The sequence below is a fragment of the Lampetra fluviatilis genome, chromosome 35, assembly GCF_964198595.1.
Source record: "Lampetra fluviatilis chromosome 35, kcLamFluv1.1, whole genome shotgun sequence".
NCBI lineage: Eukaryota > Metazoa > Chordata > Hyperoartia > Petromyzontiformes > Petromyzontidae > Lampetra > Lampetra fluviatilis.
In genome coordinates, this window is record NC_136309.1 from 12,141,903 (window position 1) to 12,157,811 (window position 15,909).

General features: G+C 48.1%; 1 long non-coding RNA gene across 1 annotated transcript; it reads right to left on the reverse strand.

Annotated features, from left to right (window-relative positions):
- Positions 1-659: 659 nt before the first annotated feature.
- LOC144944683 (uncharacterized) lies at positions 660-12,797 on the reverse strand. Its single transcript, XR_013639613.1, has 3 exons — positions 12,721-12,797; positions 5,888-5,966; positions 660-688 (listed from the first exon to the last, which is right to left on the reverse strand). It is a non-coding gene; the product is annotated as an uncharacterized LOC144944683 (long non-coding RNA).
- Between the last annotated feature and the right edge of the window lie 3,112 nt (positions 12,798-15,909).

The window sequence follows — 15,909 nt, forward strand, 5'->3', positions numbered from 1 at the left end:
CACCCCACCAGGTACGCATTTGAGGCCGAGTAGACCTAGGGGAGGCCCGGGACGGGTTAAGATAATCGCCACTGGTGTTGGCCGTGAGCGAGAATTGAACCTGGGTCGTCAGGTTCGAAGCGCAGCGTCGCGATAACCGTTATGCCACCGCTGCCGACCAGCAGCACACACACACAAACGCTCACAGGTGTGCGCGCACACACACACATGCCCACTCTTATTATTCTGCTTGTTTGCCAAAGAGAGCCTCCCTGATTCTCAAGACTCTTTTTCAGGAGGGTCCTGCCAAGTTGTCGCAGGAGGCGATGTTACTGTTGTGTGCAATCCCAATTGGATTCGCAAATACTCAGCATTGGGATAACCCAGAGGAAACCCAAACAGGACAGCGGGAGAACATACAAACTCCACACAGAATGCAGCTGGGAATCGAACCCAGGTCCTTCCTGCTCTAAGGTGCAAGTGTTATCAGGGCCCCACCGTGCCACCCAGATGAACACGATCATTAGAACCTGAGCAGGGTCGCTCTTCACTTTGTGTTCACCACTTGCACTGCGGCTCCTACCTGGGTCACAGTGCTGACAGCGCAAACAGCCATCGCGCCCCGACGCCACTTCCAGGAAGAAGCCCTCGGGGCACAACTTGCATTGTGTTTGAGCAGAGGCAGTGCAGTGGGCCTCCACAAAATACCCTGGCACAACAACAACAAACAACAACAGTCACGCAGTGTCCAGGGATGGCAGAGCGGTATGTGGGCTGGGGTGGGTCACAACGGATGAGACTCCCGATGGAATGGTAGCTGTTGTATATATGCCTTTTCCAAAAATACAGTATCTAACACATTCCTGCGGAGGGAGCTGGTAGGAACGTTGGGTTGTTCGGTCAATGGCCAGGGTCAACGGCGGCGTGGTGTATTCCGCAAATATGCCCGACTGTGAGGGTGGGCACAAGCCGGCGTGAGTAGGTTAAACGTTGAGTTTTATAAGGGCACCACGGGGTGACCAGCCCCTATCCACCCAGCCCCACCCCCCACCCAGCCCCACCCCACCCAGCCCCACCCCACCCAGCCCCTCCCCACCCACCCCACCCAGCCCCTCCCCACCTTCCCCTCTCCACCCAGCCCCACCCCTCCCATTTTTGGATGCACGACGGACGGACACAATAATCCCCTGTGGGCTGGTGTAACCAGGAGGTTCCTACCAGTATTAAGAGTGATATTGTCTATTTAAATGTGATAGTTCTTTATTTTTCGCATATCTGGATTTGGCAAGTTCTAAAAAAAACGCAGTAACTGAGGCCTGTGAACTCCTATGAGAATTGTATTTTATTATGTTTTATTTGTATTTTTTTATTATTTCCCTTCTACGTTACTTTACCGAAAGAACCAAGAAGATGAATCCCTGCAGTCACGAAAGCTTTAAATCGAAATTTAACCGCCTCTACGGGGAGGGATTTCACATAACTTTGAGATCCTTCAACAAACTCCGGCATAAGAAGGCTCAGCTAATCGAGTCTCTCACCTTTCTGAAGAGATGCCGTGACTCTAAGGTAATACCAATCGCATTTACACTAACCTCTGCTGCTGTCATCAATATGCTTGATTCCGGTGTTGATATGTAAACTCCTTTGTCAAGGCGCTCTCCTCCCCCCGACCCAGCTTAAATATACGCTGTCAAGCCTGGCGGTGTTCATTGGGACGCTGTCTTTCCGACAGCTCTGTTTCTTCACCTGAGGACGGCTGCTTGTGTTGTGGCCGAAACGTCGTGAGAATTTTTATTTTATTTAGTTTAAATTTAATTATTTTATTATTTTCCTTCTACGTGACTTTACCGAAATAACCAAGAAGAAGATGATGATGTAGCTCAGGAGGTTTTGAATACGACTAGTTGCATGTTTATTAACACCCACCATCTATACATACGTGCCACAAATCGTGGTTAAGCATAAACCGAATAACAATTATGGGAGTATTATAACTGAGATCATTCAGAAGATATACAATACGAACTATGTCAATCCTCCATGGACCAAATAGTATGCATTCCAGGGGCATAACCAGAGCCTGACCAAGCGCCTTTGTCTTCCCAGTAGCTAGCATAGCACGTGGTAGCAGGGAATCAAGTCCCATGCGAGAGTTCCAACCGCGACAGGAGTGCTGCAAACGCTGCTCACGTGAACCAGACACGGCGGCGGTGAAGACACGCACACCCGGACACAGAAAGGTCACACACAACCTCATGGCCACAGCTACTGCTTTGTGTGAGCAAAATGAAAGGACACCAGCTGCTTTGTGAGAGAAAATCAAAAGACCAAAAAATGACCAATAACGAGCCAAGGAGCAAAATCAAATGAAAATCCAAGCCTTTGTGAGAAGGATGCAAGAGGCGGAGGAAATATCGGAAATAACGATGAAGCCAAATCCACACAAACTACGGTAAGTCTTGCAACGGCAAACTCCGGGAGGCGCCCGTAACCAGACAAGTGTCAAGAGTCTTACTCTGGGGTATGGTCCTTGGAATCAACCATAAGTGTCGAGTCTTGCAGAGACAAAGGGCTGTGTGTTGCTAAGTGTTGAGTTCTGCGCTGACAGACTCTGAGTATTGCTGAAAGTTGTATTCTAGGGTTTCCCTCATGTTTTGAGTCTGTCTTGCCTCACGGCAGATGTGGAGCGTACGTTCACAGGAAGTTCCTGTTTTTTTTTATGATAAATTTGGTCACGTGACCAGGAAGTGACGATGTTAGATTTTCAGTGAACCACGCGGGCTTCTGCCATCTTACTGATAATTCAAGATGGCGGCACGCATCGCATCTCAGTGAGACCACAGCCGCACTTGTCCATTGTGGGAGCTTAAGAAGCATTTTCTGTAAGTTGTTTATATTCCTATAATATTGGCAATGCTGTTGTAATGTTGGAATGACCGTTATAGTGATGTAAATGCCTTTATGGTGCCGTTAAGTTGTTGTTGTAAATACGAGGCCTAGTTAGTAACGAAGCCTGCGACTTTCCTTATTGTGTATGTTACTTGTGATGTAGTAGGTCGAGTCAGACTTGTGCCTATGTTGCGATCCTGAGAGTAAAGATGACGAAGTATCTCATCCACAGTTTAGTGTTATGTGTAATGCTGTACATTTGGGGTGCAGTGGGATGAATACACGATGTGCCTGTATGCAACGCACCGGCTTGTGCTCTTGTCTAGTTGTTCAGTGGTAATGTAGGGGCCTGGTCCGTCCAGGATCTATTGTTATCTAAGACAATGTTCTGATGCTGTGGTGTTCATTGTGTTGGTGTTTCCGGATTATAACAGATGCTGTATCTGTGTTTTCTCACCAGTTTTACCTTGTTACAATCAATAAATGACGATTGGAGTTGGACGTTCATCCTGGCTCCGAGGGTTTATTGAACGTAAGGTTATCTACTCGACTAGCGGTGCAACGCAGCGCACAGCGAGGCCGAGATAGAGTCTCTTGCAGAGTCAAGGACTGCGAGAACTTGTACTGTACTAAGCTTTAAGAGTTGTGAGAAGCTAAGAAGTGTGCGAAGACATTTTCATATAATACTGGGATCAGCTAATATATCGGCCTCGCTGTACACTGCGTTGCACCGCTAGTCGAGTAGATAACCTTGCATTCAATAAACCCTCGGAGCCAGGATGAACGTCCGACTCCAATAGTCATTTATTGATTTTAACAAGGTAAAACTGGTGAGAAAACACAGATACAGCATCTGTTATAACCCGGAAACACCAACACAATGAACACCACAGCATCAGAACATTGTCTTAGATAACAATATATCCTGGACGGACCAGGCCCCTACATTACCACTGAACAACTACACAAGAGCACAAGCTGGTGCGTTGCATAAAGGCACATCGTGTATTCATCCCACTCACCCCAAATGTACAGTATTACACATAACACTAAACTGTGGATGAGATACTTCGTCATCTTTGCTCTCAGGATCGCAACATAGCCACCTGGACACAAGTCTGACTCGACCTACTAAATCACAAGTAACATCCACAATAAGGAAAGTTGCTAACTAGGCCTTGTATTTACCACAACAACTTAACGGCACCATAAAGGCATTTACATCACTATAACGGTCATTCCAACATTACGACAGCATTGCCAATATTATTAGAATATAAACAAACTTACAGACAATGCTTCTCAAAGTCCCACGATGGACAACTGCGTCTGGCTTCACTGAGACGCGATGTGTGCCGCCATCATGTAGTCGGATTGTGTAGTCGGAGTAACCATTAGCCTTAAGAGCTTGGCGTACGTGTTTGAGTTTACTGGCAATGTGTTCCTGGTCGGAGATGCATTGGGCTCTATGGTATAGAGTCTATTTTATTATTTCCATTCTACGTGACTTTACCGAAAGAACCAAGAAGATGAATCCCTGCAGTCACAAAAGCTTTAAATCGAAATACTCTTTGGTTATTTCGGTATTTTACTACGTGACTTTACCGAAAGAACCAAAGAGTATGGATTCCTGCAGTCACGAAAGCTTCAAAACAATATATACAACATAGCCAATGGAGAGGTTGACTTTGGGAAGACCACCACCATGGAGATATAGCAACGAGGTCATCCATGGTCAGCAGTGAGATGGCTTGTGGCACTGAAGGAGCAGGGGGTAAGATGACAGCGCGAGGACTTCTACATTCAGCAGTGGACGGATGGTGACTGAAGATGATGATGAGGATGATATAAACATGTCTGCAGTCTGTAGTCTATTACCCATGCGTTTTTTTTATGTTGTCGCGGTGGCGAGATGTTAACTACCTCGCCTGGTACATAGGAGGTTGTGAGTTCGATCCTGGCCTTGACGCCTGTATATTTGTAGTTTGCATGTCTCTCTCCCCGTGGTCATATAGATTATTGTCTGGGTTCTCAGGTTTTCCCCTCCACGTTTAGAAAAATCTGTTTAGATTTGGCTGCTATAAATTCCACATGATAAGCCACTCCGTTGAGCTTACATTTGTGGCCAGGTCACTTCTGAACAAGTAAACCCGTAAAAACAATATTTTTCACTATAAATCCTTTATATGCGTGGCGGCTAGAGTCCTCTCGTCCTCTGGCTTGAGATGGCTGCCACCTATGGGTCAGATGATTGTCTGCCACCATTAAGCAATTGGTAATAAAATATTTAATTTGTTTTCCCTAAACAGTGTAAAATTTTGGAATTTTTTTCACGAAAATTAATTGTCACACACAACGAGTCTGTGTGGAAAATGTCAGCTCGATTGGATCACGGAAGTGGGTTAAAAACGACCGAAAGATTTGCACGGTCGTAAGCAAGCAAGCAAGCACGCAAGCAAGCACGCAATCAAGCAAGCAAGCGAACTTAATATAAAGGATTTAAAAAGAGCTATACAGCTCTGTGGGCCTTACTTGGTAAACGGTAATAAATTAACCTTGCTTGCACCTGATGATTGGCAAATACTGTATGGAAAGCCCTCATAACAAAGTTAAAATGTCTCCGTGTTCAAGCAGACGTGGGAGAATCGCCATGTGCATTGGCAGCACTGAGACAGTGCTGGACTTTACACATTACCATGGCAGAGCTCAGTGTCGACGTGACAACCATAGTCAACTTCCAAGAAGTGGTACCAATTTTATCGACCTTAGAAAAATGATGAGAATACCATTATTGAACATTATGGGGAAAGAGAGTTTGTGCATGGCAAATTTGGACAAAACTGAGTTAACCGAAATAACGAGTGTAACAAGATGTGTGTGCAGGCACTGGTGACCTGGCTGAGACCCCCAACTCCCGACACGATAAAAACCGGGTTGATCATTGGTAATGGGCAGCATTTGTTAAGGTCCAGTTTTCCATGCCAGTCACCACCCACGACTCCGCATGACGGACTCGTACCGGTCGGACACTGCTCACAGCATCGGCCCTGGTGCAGGTATTGGCTGTCACGGCAGGCAGCATTGTCTCTCTTGGGCCTCTTCAGATAGAAACACAAAAACACAAATTGACACAAAGATTACAGTCTTCAACAGACGGTTAGGACAAGTACTGTTAGGGAGCACCTATTAAGGCTGACAAAGCATACAAAGAGGTGGGTAGCCATAATCACGCCACTGTCTCCCCATAGCTGATGTTTACACACCACGCCAGTTTAAGGGGAAGACTTAGGGAAGGCCCAAGATCAGTTCAGATAAAAACAGTAAAATGTAATTCTACCACACACACAAGCACACACAAAAAGTGTATAACCTTTGAAAGGACACGCACTAGAGTGTTCATTTTTCGATTTAAAGCTTTCGTGACTGCAGGGATTCATCTTCTTGGTTCTTTCGGTAAAGTCACGTAGAAGGGAAATAATAAAATAAGAATACATTTCTTATGTTTTATTTTTATTATTTTATTATTTCCCTTCTACGTGACTTTACCGAAAGAACCAAGAAGATAGAGTGTTCATGTTTAAAGCTAGAGGGCAGCCCATCCCATGCATGGGGTCTAATAAAAAAAAAGTCAATAATTTCACAATTTACACTCACCAGACATTCACCAATAAAACACCTGACAGTCACCTGCCCCTTACCACCTACCTCATTTATCACTCACCTGACCCACTCAAACTAACCAATCACCTGACCCTCACCAGAGGCTCCCCTAACTCACTTACCACTCACCAGTAACTGTACAGGCAGTCACTGCGCAAGGGACGATCGCTCGCTAAGTGAGGAGGCGATGTGCCATTCACGGAAATCCACTTGGGTTTTGAGATCTAAGTCACGCTTCTTAGGTCTAGGTCACGAGTTCGAGGTCGTCTTCTCGACCTTCAATGGCTACCCTCGATCCAAGCTACACATTCGGTTTTCTGCTTGTTTTTTTTCATCCTTCCCCGAACCTCTGATTTGCACAGTTGGCTACGTACGGTGCGAAAGAAGTTCAACATACATCCATAAATACATACGTTCCTCCAACAGACATCTCCAAGTGCTTAGCGAACCTTTTGCACATGACCACTTCTTTAGCTGAGAATTACCCCGAGCCCAACTTTGCGTGCGTTTTTGCAGTGACGACGAGGAGGTGCAATATAAACCCTCGTGGCATCGTGTTCTGTGCACCGTCATCCACGCCACACAGGCCGCGCCGATGATGACGATGCGAGCGCTCGACTCGCAATCATAAAGGATGTGAGTTCCAATCGCAGTCACGAGTTGACTCAGCTGACCATTCCTGTGGGGTGAATACGATAAGCACCGTTTTGTGAAAAAGTCAACCGTGGTCAACCTATGGTGATTTTGTCTCAGCCGACTTTTGTTCCAGGAAATGTATTACATTTTACATCTGTTTATGTGTTTATGCAGTACATTTATTTATTTTACAAGACAATTGTTTTTGTTCGAAATTATGTGTACTCTATAGTATTGGTGTACTTTTGTGTAATTGCTTTTGTTATTTTGGTGACCCAGATGGTCACTGGTGTAATTCAGACTCTATCCTGGCTCTCGTCAGTTCTCACCACCGGGTTACACAAAATCAACCGGAAACTTGAACTATGAGCAGATTGGGCCTTGCCATATAAATTAGAATTTTCACCACTATTACACCGGCCCCAGTGCCCGCTTCAGCAGGCAAAGACTTTGACTTGGCCAAGCTTCTGCGACTGCTTGCTGACCACGCGTGAAGTCACATTGAGCACCTCTTGCATGGAGAGCGCTCAAAGTGAAAGTGTTGCTGCTCCTTTTGCGCCTTGCGAAATTAGCCGTTTGTGCAGTTCCTCTTCACTTATCGGAAACACATCCCCTTATTGTTTAATTTCCCATTCACCGCCACAGGGTTATCTTCCTCTGAAACCCCTTCAGGTTCTCGAAACGACAGATTAGTGAAATAAACTATCCCTCTGTACAGTCAGATGGAGGTTTCAACAATCTCTAAAGCAGACACGTATTTAAGAAGTTCAAGCTTTAGGAGGAATTACTAATATTTCCGAGAAGGTAAGGGAGGCAAGACTTAGATTACGAGTGTTTACCAAAATCTTTTTCAGGAGGATGTTTTCCCAATACAGTAACTTTTGCGAAATAACTAAAAATTTACAATTGAACCCACACACTATGGAATTCTTTTCTGCGTATAACAACACAGGATCTGTAGGGATAACAATGAAACAAACGGCGCATTTACTCACGGCTAATCCATCCTTGGAACTAACCGTGGCAACCTGCTAATAACTAACCACGAACCTCGGCAACAAGCGGAAAATGCACTACCGATGGGTCATGACAGCGTCGCGATCGTTTGGTCATGCATCGAGAAGCGACAAAAAGGAGATGCAATGAGAGGGGCCATGGAGATACCACAGGTGGAGAGCAGAAGAAGCAGAGGGAGACCGAGTGGGGGGGGGGCAGAATGCGGTAGAATGAGATGTGAGGACGGCGGATGTGACAATAGAAGAGGTACAGAATAGAAGTTCACGGAAAGAGAAAATCGGAGCAGCCGTCCCCGATTGGACACAAACCTGTAAAATAATAAACACCGTCCACAACTCTCTAATCTCTCCAATCGATCTCTTGGCATAGCATCGACATCCTGTCTCTTCTCTGGTATGAATACATTGCCCACCTGTCTCTACACTATCTGTTATGAGTGCAACTCTCTCATCTTCATTCATATCTCCTGCTGTTTATGTCATGAAGAAATAGCAGTAGCGGGTGGGGCTTTGACTCTACCACAGAAATGATCAGAGGCCAGTCTTACCACAATTACCCCATTGTTATCCTGCTTGTGTGTTATGATATACATTCGCAACTCTCGCAGAACAATACAAGAAATAGCGCGCACGAGCGGATATCACAACTACTTCTGAGATCCCTTAAAGTGACCTCTGTAACACGGCTTGGAGCAGTACTTCCCAACCACCTTTCTATGCTAAAGAGAGTATTGATTTTTGCATGGCAGTCAACTTGATAGTTAGAATTCTCAGAGTTGGAATATAGCCAACGTGCTAAATCAGATGTAACATAATGGTATTGTGTACATTCACTGGTAACCAGGCTGAGACCATTAACTCGGTAGCTACATTTGACAACCCGTTTTAAATATAGGCGGCTGCCTGGATTATAACTCACATTCTCAGTGTTGTCAGCTCAGCACTCTGACCTCTGAGACACCCAGTTACCCTGCTACCGCCAACATTGCTGAACTCCAACGTTTTTACTGGAATTGGGCAGTCACTGACGCTGGGAGATACGAGACGCAATGATGGCGGCCAGGGAGAGAGATCCGCCTGGCTTACGGACTATGAGTAGAGGACTCCTCATACACAAGTAGAAAATCAGAGACTCTCTCCTCTGTGCGATTGCAGCTACAAACGGCAAAGCATGGACCATGTGACTTCGCACTTTTCCAAATATACACGTGAAGGCGATGGGTAGGTGCATCTGCAATCCATCAACTTTGAGACAAAGAGATGACATGGCTGAATCACTGACAACTGAATCTCTGATAGTTGCTCTACATAAGCCAATAAAATGGGCATATGTGGCAGGGGTGCTCTAAGCTGATCCACATGAAGTTGCTGCCATTTGAGCACAGTGACTGAGACTGATATTGGAGATTTAGCGGCAAGACGGGAGAAGCAATGCAGACGTCGGTAAAAGAACATGGCAGGTGAGTGTTATAGATACAGTTAGGTAACAATTGTTGCAATGGTTGCAACGTATATGTGTAGATATGGGGTTGGCCGGTTGCCGATACAGGCGTTGACATGGTCTCTATGAATCCGGCGACCAAGGGGAATACCGAGGAGCACAGCAGGATGCTGTTATACGGCAGATCTCGGAGGTCGCGATGTTGATGTGGACAACATGCACACTACTAACATATCATGTTGAATATTTGTGTTAATATTACAGTAAAGACGTATTAGAAATGTATTTTCAAACTTAGTAATACATATTAGTCTCAAATACCATACAACCACGTTGATTATTTGATTAAAACCTGAGTTAATACAATATCAGCACGGTGAGAAAAACAGGGTTAGAGTTAGAGTTCTCAAGAGCTGTACTCGGTGCAACTCACAGACGTGCACATTCAGTGTAAGCATGCAACTAAAATATTTCTTGACAAAAAATTAGGAAAATGTGACCACAAACAATGACTATGTGAGGTACGCACCAGCAGTGGTTGCTGTCTGCACTCTTGTTTCAACAGTGGTGGACATACAAGACTGGCAGCAGGAGTCTACCCTGGTCCCTAGCAGCAGGAGTCCACCCTTGCCCTTAGCAACAAGAGTCCACCCTTGCCCCTAGCAGCAATAGTCCACCCTTGCCCCTAGCAGCAGGAGTCCACCCTTGCCCCTAGCAGCAGGAGTCCACCCTTGCCCCTAGCAGCAGGAGTCCACCCTTTCCCCTAGCAGCAGGAGTCCACCCTTGCCCCTAGCAGCAGGAGTCCACCCTTGCCCCTAGCAGCAGGAGTCCACCTTTGCCCCTAGCAGCAGGAGTCCACCCTTTCCCCTAGCAGCAGGAGTCTACCCTGGCCCCTAGCAGCAGGAGTCCACCCTTGCCCTTAGCAACAAGAGTCCACCCTTGCCCCTAGCAGCAATAGTCCACCCTTGCCCCTAGCAGCAGGAGTCCACCCTTGCCCCTAGCAGCAGGAGTCCACCCTTGCCCCTAGCAGCAGGAGTCCACCCTTTCCCCTAGCAGCAGGAGTCCACCCTTTCCCCTAGCAGCAGGAGTCTACCCTGGCCCCTAGCAGCAGGAGTCCACCTTTGCCCCTAGCAGCAGGAGTCCACCCTTTCCCCTAGCAGCAGGAGTCTACCCTGGCCCCTAGCAGCAAGAGTCCACCCTTTCCCCTAGCAGCAGGAGTCTACCCTGGCCCCTAGCAGCAGGAGTCCACCCTTGCCCCTAGCAGCGGGAGTCCACCATTGCCCCTAGCAGCGGGAGTCCACCCTTTCCCCTAGCAGCAGGAGTCCACCCTTGCCCCTAGCAGCAGGAGTCTACCCTGGCCCCTAGCAGCAGGAGTCCACCCTTGCCCCTAGCAGCAGGAGTCCACCCTTTCCCCTAGCAGCAGGAGTCTACCCTGGCCCCTAGCAGCAGGAGTCCACCCTTTCCCCTAGCAGCAGGAGTCCACCCTTGCCCCTAGCAGCAAGAGTCCACCCTTTCCCCTAGCAGCAGGAGTCTACCCTGGCCCCTAGCAGCAGGAGTCCACCCTTGCCCCTAGCAGCGGGAGTCCACCCTTGCCCCTAGCAGCAGGAGTCCACCCTTGCCCCTAGAAGCAGGAGTCCACCCTTTCCCCTAGCAGCAGGAGTCTACCCTGGCCCCTAGCAGCAGGAGTCCACCCTTGCCCCTAGCAGCAGGAGTCCACCCTTTCCCCTAGAAACAGGAGTCTACCCTGGCCCCTAGCAGCAGGAGTCCACCCTTGCCCCTAGCAGCAGGCGTCCACCCTTTCCCCTAGCAGCAGGAGTCTACCCTGGCCCCTAGCAGCAGGAGTCCACCCTTGCCCCTAGCAGCGGGAGTCCACCCTTGCCCCTAGCAGCAGGAGTCCACCCTTGCCCCTAGCAGCAAGAGTCCACCCTTTCCCCTAGCAGCAGGAGTCTACCCTGGCCCCTAGCAGCAGGAGTCCACCCTTGCCCCTAGCAGCAGGAGTCCACCCTTTCCCCTAGCAACAGGAGTCTACCCTGGCCCCTAGCAGCAGGAGTCCACCCTTGCCCCTAGCAGCAGGAGTCCACCCTTTCCCCTAGCAGCAGGAGTCTACCCTGGCCCCTAGCAGCAGGAGTCCACCCTTCCCCCGAGCAGCAGGAGTCCACCCTTTCCCCTAGCAGCAGGAGTCTACCCTGGCCCCTAGCAGCAGGAGTCCACCCTTGCCCCTAGCAGCAGGAGTCCACCCTTTCCCCTAACAGCAGGAGTCTACCCTGGCCCCTAGCAGCAGGAGTCCACCCTTTCCCTTAGCAGCAGGAGTCCACCCTGGCCCCACACCGTGACCAAAGTGGAACGAGTGCTGTGCTCCGGTCCACTGGTGGCCCTGAGCAAAGTGGTGGAAATTCCGATTTCATTTGAGGGTGGTTCCTGTCTCGACACTTGATGAGCACTGTTAGCTTCCCACAAAGCGATGCCCATTTCATTGCTCTTGCGAGCGATGAGGATTGATCACGATCAGCGACATCGACGCCCAACGGTAATTGAGCAATTGGCCTTTCGTAAGCGGAGGGCCCTGTGCTAAGACGTTGGCTTCCCGGGTTCGATTCCTAACGACGGAAAACACCAAGAGGTGTAAAACATGTCCCGGACCTTCCCTAAGTCGACGAGTTAAGATTCAGGACGTAAATACGTGCTCGCTGACAGCACTTCCCTCATGAGATTATGTTTTTTTTAAATATATATGCCTTGTCGACTAAGGAAAGCCTGAGTCTCGAGACTATTTTTGCAGGAGGTTCATTCCAATTTGAGTAATTTCTGGTGTCATTTTTAAAATTTGCTAAATTTGTGCCTTGCCACCGACACACGATGGCTCTACTTTTTCCAACGACGTCACCAGATATTTTAACGTCCGCTGTGAAGAAGACTGCGCAATAGGTTACGGTTAACACGGCCTCGGCATTAACCAAGGCTGCCATCGGATTCAAACCGTAAAACCGTCTACAACAACAACAAAAACGCGGCGAAGGCGCTCCTACAAACAGGCGAAGCCACCGCCCACTGTCGCTGCCTGGCCCGAGGGGTGCCGCGCTCTCCGCTCTCCGCACTTACCCCGAGCGACCCCGCGAACGTCTCCGTGCAGTCGCTGCAGCCCGAAGCCCGGGCGATTAGCATGGCCACGCTCACCGCGATGACCACCTCCATGTCAGTACACAAGCACAGGGCGGCTGCTTTGCTGTGTCTGCGTGTGTGCCGTTGCTGCAGTGAGATTTAAGCCAGTGACGCGATGCGGAGGCACGGGGATTCCCCGATTATAGGCGTCGCATGGCTCAGCGACTAAAACTCAGCACGTTGGAACAGGAGGGAGCAAAGGCGGTGCATCGGCTAGTCACCTCAGTCAATCTATGGCACCTGAGTCTGTCCCGAGACCTCCTGCAAGGAAGCCTTCGATACTTAACGTGGCTTCAAGGTACACCTAGCCTGGCACAAGCGTCGTGGTGACGTCACCGCCACTTATTGACGATGTTTGTAATAATGGTTATCACGCTGGACTTGCAATCCAGAGGTAGCGAGTGCTTCGATTGGGTCTCCCAGCGAGGCTGCAGCTGAAATAATGGGGCATGTCCTACCAGCAGCCGCAGTATGGATGGGCCCCCCATATTGGCAGATGGACTGAATGTGGGGGTAAAATGTGGTTACACCCACGTCATCCAACACAGCTTGGAATAGAACACCCTCTCGACTGTAGAGCTACTTCTCATGGACGCCCTTCCTGCAAGCACTTGCCGAGCTGCACCTTTCTAGTGTTTCCTCTTACTTCAACTGAGAAGCAACGGCATCACGCGGGACCCGGTTGGGCTGTCATAGGCGTGGATGCCGCCGATCAATCAGTCGCATGCGCAGTGCGATTTGTACGCCTGGCGATGGCTCTCTGTGGGTCCTGTGCACGCGCATATCCTTTATCACCAGCAGCTCCCACGGTCCGCGTGTTCGTGTCACAATGAGACTATCGCTGCCGTCTCCAGTTCTCACGTCATTAAACAACAATAGAATTTTAAACTCTTCCGTGGAGTTTAACCCTTCTCCGCGTGAGACTCACAGGGTCACGGCAGGGAGAGTCTCTGGGAGTACACTTCTGTGTTGATAAGCGTAAAAAATTCGATTGTTTACACAGGGAGCGGAGGAGCTGCGTGGGCAGGAAAATGCTAGGGTTGGGGGGGGGATTCTACCTAACATCCTAGATATTACGATTACAATGGAATGCTCGTCGGTATTGTATTGAGAAATGACGTATTGGGGTAGTGCTTAATAATCACCAACAACAGAAAATACCAGCAGCAACATCAGACTTTCATGAATAGCAGCGTAATAATCAACATCATCATCTCAGCATCAGTATCAGCAGCTGTAGCAAAGGCTGATCAGCAACAGCAGTTCATTAGCATCCGCGCCAATCCACTGCATGTGGATGCGTTTTTTCCCACGTTGTTGGTGACAAATGTCAGAAGCGCACGCACTTTACAGTCGTCCATACAGTGAGGGAAAAAAGTATTTGATCCCCTGCTGATTTTGTACGTTTGCCCACTGACAAAGAAATGATCAGTCTACAATTTTAATGGTAGGTTTATTTGAACAGTGAGAGACAGAATAACAACCAAAACATCCAGAAAAACGCATGTCAAAAATGTTATAAATTGATTTGCATTTTAATGAGGGAAATAAGTATTTGACCCCCTCTCAATCAGACAGATTTCTGGCTCCCAGGTGTCTTTTATACAAGTAACGAGCTGAGATTAGGAGCACACTCTTAAAGGGAGTGCTCCTAATCTCAGCTTGTTACTTGTATAAAAGACACCTGTTCACAGAAGCAATCAATCAGATTCCAAACTCTCCACCATGGCCAAGACCAAAGAGCTCTCCAAGGATGTCAGGGACAAGATTTTAGACCTACACAAGGCTGGAATGGACTACAAGACCATCGCCAAGCAGCTTGGTGAGAAGGTGACAACAGTTGAAGAAACACAAAAGAACTGTCAATCTCCCTCGGCCTGGGGCTCCATGCAAGATCTCACCTCGTGGAGTTGCAATGATCATGAGAACGGTGAGGAATCAGCCCAGAACTACACGGGAGGATCTTGTCAATGATCTCAAGGCAGCTGGGACCAGTCACCAAGAAAACAGTTGGTAACACACTACGCCGTGAAGGACTGAAATCCTGCAGTGCCCGCAAGGTCCCCCTGCTCAAGAAAGCACATATACATGCCCGTCTGAAGTTTGCCAATGAACATCTGAATGATTCAGAGGACAACTGGGTGAAAGTGTTGTGGTCAGATGAGACCAAAATGGAGCTCTTTGGCATCAACTCAACTCGCCGTGTTTGGAGGAGGAGGAATGGTGCCTATAACCCCAAGAACACCATCCCCACCATCAAACATGAAGGTGGAAACATTATGCTTTGGGGGTGTTTTTCTGCTAAGGGGACAGAGAACAACTTCACCGCATCAAAGGGACGATGGACGGGGCCATGTACCGTCAAATTTTGGGTGAGAACCTCCTTCCCTCAGCCAGGGCATTGAAAATGGGTCGTGGATGGGTATTCCAGCATGACAATGACCCAAAACACACGGCCAAGGCAACAAAGGAGTGGCTCAAGAAGAAGCACATTAAGGTCCTGGAGTGGCCTAGCCAGTCTCCAGACCTTAATCCCATAGAAAATCTGTGGAGGGAGCTGAAGGTTCGAGTTGCCAAACGTCAGCCTCGAAACCTTAATGACTTGGAGAAGATCTGCAAAAAGGAGTGGGACAAAAGCCCTCCTGAGATGTCTGCAAACCTGGTGGCCAACTACAAGAAACGTCTGACCTCTGTGATTGCCAACAAGGGTTTTGCCACCAAGTACTAAGTCATGTTTTGCAGAGGGGTCAAATACTTATTTCCCTCATTAAAATGCAAATCAATTTATAAAAATTTTTACATGCGCTTTTCTGGATTTTGTTGTTATTCTGTCTCTCACTGTTCAAATTAACCTACCATTAAAATTATAGACTGATCATTTCTTTGTCAGTGGGCAAACGTACAAAATCAGCAGGGGATCAAATACTTTTTCCCTCACTGTACAGTCGATAACAGCCGTTCATACACATTCTGTAACAAAATAATAAAAATAATAAAAATAAAACATAATAAAACAATTCTCACGACGTTTCGGCCACAACGCAAGCAGCCGTCCTCAGGCGAAGAATGAAACACCACCAAGCTTGGAGCGTATATTTAAGCTGGGTTAGAGGGGGGGAGGTGGGAAGA